Genomic DNA, 9250 nt, shown 5'->3' on the forward strand with positions numbered 1-9250 from the left:
CCAAACAAAAGTTCAAACGGACTGAACCCGGTACTGGCTTGGGGCACTGATCGGTAAGCAAACAAAAGGGATTGCAGCTTCTGGTCCCAATTGTTTGGATTCTCCGCCAAGTAAGCCCTAATCATGCGCATCAGAGTCCCATTGAACTTCTCCGTTAACCCATTACTTTCGGGGTGATAGGCAGTGGTTTCCTTGTGTTTAATTCCACAGATTTGCCATAACCGTTTCATGAGCTTTGATGTAAACGATGTGCCCAAATCTGTGATTATTTCTGAGGCAAATCCCATCCTGGACATATACCCCACCAAGGCATCTGCCACTGTGTTAGTTTCGATGTTAGTCAAGGGAATGGCTTCGGGGTACCTCGTGGCATGGTCCACAATGGTGAGAATGAACCGGTTCCCCCTCTTTATGGCCTTGGGCAAAGGTCCCACAATATCCACTCCTATACATTTGAACGGGGTGTCAATCACAGGCAAAGGGCACAACTTCGCTTTGGTCCTGTCACGGTTATTCCCCTGCCTCTGACACACATCACATTGTTTACAGAACTCCTTGATCTGCTTCCCTATTTCAGGCCAGTAAAAATTTTGTGTGATTCTCTGCTGTGTTTTGTTCACCCCCAAGTGCGCAGCAAACATGTCAGAGTGCCCCCTTTGTAAGATCATGGGGCGATACTTTTCAGGTACCACTAGCTGACTTCTGATCCCATCTCCCCCTTTTGAGACATTCATCAGGGTCTCTCTATATAAAATTCCCTTTTTCTCGTGAAATCTCGCTGGGGTTTCAGGTGTTAGCTGGGTGTCTGTCACCTTTTCAAAACACTTTCGGAGAGTGGCATCTGCCTTTTGCTCTTGGCCAAATTTGCTGACTGTGGTTAAGGTTTCTGCCACAGCTTCGGGACTACCCTCATCTGCTTCAGCCTCGGGCTCTTCAGTACCCCCCTGAACTGTCCCCGTGGTAGCTTGTGAGCGTGTAATCACTAGCACCCGTTTCACATGTTCAGCCAGGTCATTTCCCACGAGCACGGCTGCTGGCAGAGTCGATGAAATCGCTAGACGCCAAACTCCCCTCCAGCCTTGAAAGCTCACAGGTACCTCAGCTACTGGCAGGGAGATCACCTGCCCCTCAATCCCGGCCACCTTCAGGCTCTCATTTGGGATTATATGCTTCCTAGGAATAATGTCTGGATGGCACAGGGTCACCTGGGAACAAGTATCCCTTAGCCCCCTATACTGATGGTCAAGTATTCCTACGTCCACCCCAGCGGCCTCAAACAATTGCGAATCTGTCCTAACTAGTAAGCAGCGCTTGACCTCCACAAGAGGACCATTTTCCCCAGCCTGATCAGCAGATGTAACTGGTCCAGAGTGAGTCGCCATGGCAACAGGCTCCCTCAGTGGCAAGGAGCTTTGCTCTGTCTGGACACAGAACACAGCTTTTGGCTTGGTTCCACACAAATCATGAGGCAAATTTCCCTTTAGCTGCTTTAATTTCTCACACTCTGAGATTAGATGGCCCTTTCCTTGACAGAAATAACATTTTCTGCTGTACTTGGAGTCTTTCTCATCTGTTTTTGGTTTTCCCTCCAAAATCTGAGGTCTTGGTGGTTTCATGTCAGAGGGCTTCCCTTCAACATGGGCCCCTCCCCCTTGCTGGTTTTTCCCTGGTCCCTGAGAGTACCGGCTGTAGGTTTCTTTGGGCTTACCCACAGTTTTCCCCTCAGCACCTAAGGGCTTCCTTATTTGGGAAATAAAATCTGCGATCTCCGCCACTTCTGTCACAGATTTAGGTTTCCTCTCTCTCACATGGAACTTTAGTTCCCCATGCAGGACTGAATAAAATTGTTCCAGCGCTATCAGGTCTTTGAGCTGCTGGAAGGTCTCTGTCCCCTCCTGAGACAGCCATTTCTCTAGCAGCCTCACCAGTTGGGCCCCCACTTGGGTAAAAGTCTGCTCTGGTTTTTTTGTGAGTGACCTGAATCTTTGCCTCAGCTGTTCAGCATTTATCCCATGCCGGGCAAACACCAGTTTTTTAAACTCAGCGAAGTCTTTCAGCAGTTCCACTGGCATCTCTGCATAGACTTCTGCTAGGCTGCCACTGATTAAAGATCGCATAATGGTCATCTTCTCAGTTTCCCTTACTGAGAAGTCCACAAACGCTCTTTCCACGAGGGAAAAGAACACCTCAGGGCAATCTCCCTTGTTGTACACAGGGAATTTCTTCAAGTCAGTTTTAGACAGGCTGCCTTCCCCATTCCCTGGGTTCCCCTCCTTATTATTGTTATTCCTATTTCTACTCATTATTTCCAGCTTCTTCAGCTCAAACGCCATTCTTTCTAACTCCAACTGTCTCTGTTTCTCTTCCCTTTCCATTTCAAATTGTCTTTGTTTCTCTTCCCTTTCCATTTCAAATTGTCTTTGTTTCTCCTTTTCCCTTTCCTCCATTTCCCTCACCCTCAGTTCATGCTGTTGGGCTAGGAGCATTTTTCTGAGTTCTGAGGTCAGTTCTCCCGTGCTCTCATCCTGCACTGAGCCAAATTCCTCCTCAGAACCTTGGTCTCCCTGTGGTTCTCTCACTTCCCCCATTTCTGCCATTTGGCTTCGAGTCAAGGGCATAATCCCCCCAGAACAGGCTGCCTTCAAAAGTCACGCCTCAAAATAAAACGACGACTTTTTTCCTTTTGCCTCAGAAACAGCCTTCTATAGACTGCTGCTGTCCCTCCAGCACCCACTTGCAACTGTTGCCAGACAGAATCCACCCCCTCTGCTAGGCCTCTCAGCAGACAGGCTAGATCACTGTTACTTCACGCAGCTTTGCCTCAGCCCTTTCCCGCCAAAACGGGTTGCCTCAGAGCTCCCTAATCTAGTCCCCCAATCTGAGTTTGCACGTTCTTCCACTAGCCTACCTCCCCGTGAGGTAAGCCTAGAAGATTACCTACGTGCCCTCAGATTTTCCCTGACTAGACCCCCCTTGCTCTGGGCACACTAGCCAAGGCTTTGCTGGACCACTGGGCAACTGGACCAGTCGTATCCCACCCGCTGGACACCAACAAATGTAGCAACCCCAGACCTACTGGAGTATCCCACCCTGTAGTTAGGCTGCCACCAACCATTCGCTCTACCAAGTCACCCAGACCAGGAATGGATTTTAATAAACAAAAGAACAAGGTTTATTGAAAAAACAAACAGGGTAAATAAAAGGATCAGGTAAATAGGATACTGGAACTTGGGATAGTCCCAATCATACACATACAACAGATTGGTTCCCACGGAACACTTTAAGGTAACGCACAGACCCTGAACCTATCAGTTCTGGCTACCTAGATAGAAACCTGAACCTATCAGGTATGTACTATCTGACGAACAGTTGTACCCAGTCTGACCCACAGACTCCAACTCCACTTCTCCACGTCAGCTCCGCTTACGAAGGACTTCCCCCAAATATATACAGTACAGCTCCTCCCCCCTGATGTCCCGCCTTCCACTCCCCATAGGATGGAACTTTCCCTCCAAACCCATGACAGACAGGTACCATCAGTGCGGTATGTGACACCCACCTTTCAACTTTTTTACACCCCCCCCCAAACATGGCCTCTTTTTTGTCTGGGTTCAGTTTGAGCCGGTTTGCCCTGGTCCATTCCAGTACATCTGCCCATTTCAGCCTCCCTTAAAAAGTCATCCTACAACACAGCCAGTGCCATCTCATTAGCCCATCTCAGCCTGAATCCAGACTGGAACAGATCAAGGCAATCCTGCTCCTCCAGGTATGCCTGCAGCTGGTTTGTCATTGCCATCTCAATCACCTTGCCCAGGAATGGTATGTTGACAATCAGGCAGTAGTTACTAAGATTGTCCAAAGTCAACTGGGGGCATTATCTGACCGGTTTTATTATTGGTCAGACAGTGGTTTCTTTAATGTGTGGAGCAAGAATGCCCTCCCTCAAGCATGCATTTACAGTATCCATGACCCAATGTGTCATAGCCTCCTTAGTATCTTTTATCAGGCAAGCTGGGCAAAAGTCAAACAAGGAGGTGGTAGGCCATCAACTCTCCAGCACCTTGGAGGCTTCCTTCACTGATATCGAGTCAAACTGAACCAAACAAGCAGAGAGAGGTGGTGCAGTGATGGCCACCCCCAGGTCAACTATCTGCTGGTGGAATCAAAGTATGGATTGCCTCAATTTTTGCCTCCCAAAACTGTTCCAGGTTGAGAAGCCTGTGAGGGCAGACCAATTTCACTGGTCCACTGTCTCTGTGCAGAGGATTCACCATAGACAGGTTAAATTTTAACAGGAAGTGATCTGTCCCTGACCGTGAGTGAGAGCTCATTTTCCACACACTCACATTACTCTCCCCCTGTGCAGTCAAGAACTCCAGGTCTCAAGTGTGGCCAGCTGAATGTGTGGGGCAGGTGACATGTTGGATAGGTTCATGGCTGTCATGGCTTCCATGAACTCCAGGGCTGAGCCAGACAGTTCTGATTTGATATGGATGTTGAAGTCCCTGGCTATCAATAGTCTGGGGACCTGAACATCACTGCCAAAATGAACTTGGCAGTTCCAGTAGGGAGAGTGCTGGGTTGCAGGGAGAGATGTACTCCAGCTCTACCCCAAATCCATCTCTTATCAGGTGCACACTCTAGAAAGCAAGGCAGTCCTGGAGACACAAATGGAATATCTGTAAATTATGGTCAGCCCCCACCACCCCTCTGATCTGCCACAATGTTGTACAGTATAAACCGGGGGGGTGCACATTTGGGAGAGGGAAACCCCTCCCAGATCATCCACCGAAGACTTTATAATACATGCCAGGTCTGCCTTCTCTTCTTCAATAAGATCACGGATCAAATGGAATTTGTTATTGACAGACCTGCATGAACTCTAGGCAGGACTAGCATGAATGCTGGAAGTTGTAGTCTGAAATAGTGACATTTGGAAACTCAGTTTCTCCCAAGCAGGAAGGCAGTACTGAAGAGTGATTTGTTATTGACTCGATCTTGTGCTGCACTGCAGTGCCACCCAGACAATGGCCAGAATGTGGTACTGCAGCTTGTGCAGCCCAGGTGATTTTGGTGGGCAGCCATTCTCAACAGAGGGTCATATCATCCCCTGTGGGGCCCTGACACATGTGAAGTGGGGCACAGACTGGAACCAATTCTTCGTGTACAATCTTATAAGGTTTATTATGCAATTTGTACAATCCTGATTCGGCCTATAGTTCTTTCATACTGTGTTTATGTCTGTGACCAAAAGAAAAAAGAAAAAAGGGTAGAGAAAGACTGATCTCAGGAACCAAATTCATCTTAGCTGGCCTTCTCTCAAGCGTTACTTTTAGAAATGAGCAGATTTGTGCTTTTTTGCTTACTGGGAGCTGTAGCCCCAAAACACACATTTGTCTATCTCTGGGTAAGTTCCACAATCTGATTGCCTTGTTTCTGAGACCAGCCATGTTACCTCTCCTTTGGGAAATTGACCATCAGCTTGAATAGACAACTACCTCAGACCCCTCAGATATTAATATTTGGTCTGATCCAGAATACTTTCAGCTTTTTAGACAGAAAGAAAAAAAATAAGAAAAAATGAATTTAAAATATTTTCCTATAATTATCAATCAGTTATAAGTCAAAATACAGCCATAATGTTGCTATATCATTCACTGGAGAAATTCTAATGAAATGGGTAATTACGATGAGGAGGTAATGTTTGAATTCAGAAGGACAATGATACAAACCAGTAAATTGATCTCTGCTTCAGGACTTTTCTAGGTTTGTAAAAGGCTCATTAGCACCATCTAGTGTTCGTTTCTTTAGAAAATGTTTAAAACTTTTAACATCATCGGTGCAGTAATTGTATTTTGCCAGCCCAAACACAAAATTGATCTGCCATTACTTTCTTTTTCATATAAACCTGGGCTGCTACTGTCAGCTGAAAGGTGACTTTTTTCTGTGCTTCTCCCAGGATGCTAACAAATTGGAACATGTTCAGAGGAGGGTGACATGATAGCACTTTTCAAATATTTGAAAGGCTGTCATAAAGAGGGGAGGCAAGATCTGTTCTCAATCATCCCAAACTGCAGGATACACAACAATGGGCTCAAGTTACAGCAAGCCAGATTTCAGCTGAATATCAGGAAAAACTCCCTATTAGAGTAGTGTGGCAACAGAACCAATTACCTCAAGAGGTGATGAGTGCTCCAACACTAGAGGTATTCGAGAGAAATTTAGACAACCACCAGGCCAATATCCTTTAATTTGTATTCCTTCATTGAGCAGGAGGTTGGACTTAATGGCCTCATAGGCCCCTTCTAACTTCACTTTTCTATGATTCTATGATTCTATGATTCAATGTCTTTCACTTCCTTCCCATAGCTTGTGAACAGTACTTCTTGCAAACTTCAGAATTCTTGCAAAATTCAGGAATCTGTTTTATTTCCAACCCCGCCCCCCCAAAAAAATTAACTATTTCAAGCTGTGTTTCTTCCATGTCACTTGGTGTGGCATAGCAGAGTGACTAAGAAAAAGAGGCTACACTCCTCTATGCATTTATCTAGCAGCAAGCACCACTGATTCCAGTATAACTTACTTTTGAAGTACATATACGGGTACCCATCATGAGGTATGAGTTAGTCTCCAGCAGTCTGAATGCATGAATATCTAATTAACAAAGCATTTAAAACAACATTCAGAATGATCTGGATCAGCTAGAGCACTGGGCTAAATAAACAGAACGATATTTAACAGGGATAAGTGCAGAGTTGTACAAAGATTCCTGGATTTCCCGGCACTTTGCACCTAGGAAAAAGAAACCTAATGCACAGTTACAAATGGGGAATACCTGATTCAGCAATACTGTGAGTGAGAAGGACCTTGGAATTGTCATAGACCACAAGCTGAAGCTAACAATGTGACGTGGCTACAAAAAAGGCGAATGCTATTTTAGGCTGCATCTTGAGTACTGTGCCCAGTTCTGGACACCATACTTCAAGAAGGATGCTGACAAATTGGGACACATTCAGAGGAGAACAACAAGGATGATCAGGGGACTGGAAGCAAAGCCCTATGAGAAAGAACTGGGCATGTTTAGCCTTGAGAAAAGAAGGCTTAGGGGAGACACAAGGCTGAATCTGGACAAGACAGAAATCCTGCGGATGGGGGCTCCTAGTGTCTGTGGTCTGGGTGCCTCCCTGTCTTTCAGGAGATTTACTCTTTCCACAAAGGATGAGGTGCATAGCTTGGGTGTATTTCTGGACCCAGCGCTATCAATGGCATCACAGGTATGTGGTCCATTTCACTTATTTCCACCTAAAGTGGGTAGCCCAGCTGTGCCCCTACCTTGACACCCGGTCCCTCACCATGCTGGTTCATGCACTGGTAGTCTCGAGATTAGACTACTCCAATGCCCTCTACATGGGGTTGCCCTTGGGACTACTACAGAGATCGCAACAGGTCCAGAATGTCACAGCCAGATTATTGAGTGGGACAAGGAAATAACAACACATATCCCCCACCCTGGCAGCCCTACACTGGCTTCCTGTTCGCTTCCGTACCAGTTTCAAGGTGATGGTACTAAGCTAGAAGGCCTTAAACGGTTTGGGACCTCGATATCTTGCCGAGCGCCTCCTTCCAGTTAGGTCTGCCAGCCCTATAAGATCATCCCAGGCAGGGCGGCTCAGAGTTCTGACTCTGAGAGAGGCCTGGAAAACAACCACTAGAAATTGGGCCTTCTCAGTGGTAGCTCCATAGCTATGGAACTCTCTTTCACCCAAAGTCCGCCTGGCCCCTTCACTGGGGACATTGAGGAAGCTGTTAAACGCCTGGCTATTTAAGCAGGCCTTCCCTGAACAAACAACTGTATGATACAAGAGTGCTGAAATATCGTCCACTACACCACCATGCTCCTTGTCTTTTATATTTTATGCTTTTAATTGTAATTTATTGTATTGCATTTGTTTTTGCTGCACTTTATGATATTTGATTTATGTCCCAATTGTATTATTATTATTTTGTATATGTATTATTTTGTTATTCTGTTGTTTGTTTATCTGTTGTGAACTGCCCAGAGTGGCCCTGATTGCCAGATGGGCAGTATCTAAATCTAAATCTAAATCTAATAATTAATAATTAACAACAACAACAACAACAACAACAACAACAACAACAACATTTTTCAAATAGTTGAAAGGCTGTCATACAGAGAAGCAACAGGATCTGTTCTTGATCATCCCAGAGTGTAGGACACACAACAATAGGCTCAAGTTACAGGAAGTCAGATTTAGATTGATTATCAGGGGGGGGAAATCCTGTTACAGCAATAAGACAGTGGAACCAATTACCTTGAGTGGTGGTGAGTGCTCCAACATTGAAGGCATTCAGGAGAAATTTAGGCAACCAGCTGGCAGATATCCTTTGACTTGTATTCCTGCACTGAGCAAGGGGTTGGACTCAATGACCTGATAGGCCCCTTCGAACTTCATAATTCTACAATTCTATGATATGGGTAGGGAATGCTATGGACAGGATGTACATGTGGCTACAAGAAAGGCAAATGTTATTTTAGGCTGCATTAATAGAAGTATAATTTTCAAATCCCGTGAGGTGCTAGTCCCCCTCTATTCAGCACTGGTTAGGCCTCACCTTGAGTATTGTGTCCAGTTCTGGACACCACACTTCAGGAGTGGGGAGGGGGTCTGCACTGACCATCACCACAAAACTATCGTGCACAAAACAGCTTTCACATAACAAAGAGATTGTATGTAGACATCACTCATGTAATAGATATCCCCAAGTGAAGGAGCTATGAGCCAGAAATACTGCAAAGCTAAAGCAGACAAGGAATTAAAATAAAGTCTCCTGAAACAACTCAGCAATTGCATTGTGCTCTCAGGAGAATGGGAAATCCCCCTGATTGAGAGAAAACAAGGAAACCTAGGGACTTTCCCCGCTTTCATGGTCATGTTTCCAAGACTATTATAAAAACACTGAGTAACAGGTTGAAAGACACTGTTCACCACCAAGTAGGACACAGGAGGAATGTTCGAGCTAAGCAGGCCTGCAAAAGAACACAGATGATTTGTTTTCCACCTGGTTCATCAACTGTGTTGTGCCTTTTTTTTTTTTAACATATGGCCTGGGCTCTTCAGGATTATATGACTGTGATATGCTTCAAATGAAGCTACCCTTTAAAAGGGTCTTGGAGGGGTTCTCTGTGTCTCTGGGTGTTGTCTCAGTTGCTGAAGTTGTCTGCCCTCAT

This window comes from Pogona vitticeps, chromosome 2 (assembly GCF_051106095.1).
Source record: "Pogona vitticeps strain Pit_001003342236 chromosome 2, PviZW2.1, whole genome shotgun sequence".
NCBI classification, from domain to species: Eukaryota; Metazoa; Chordata; class Lepidosauria; order Squamata; family Agamidae; genus Pogona; species Pogona vitticeps.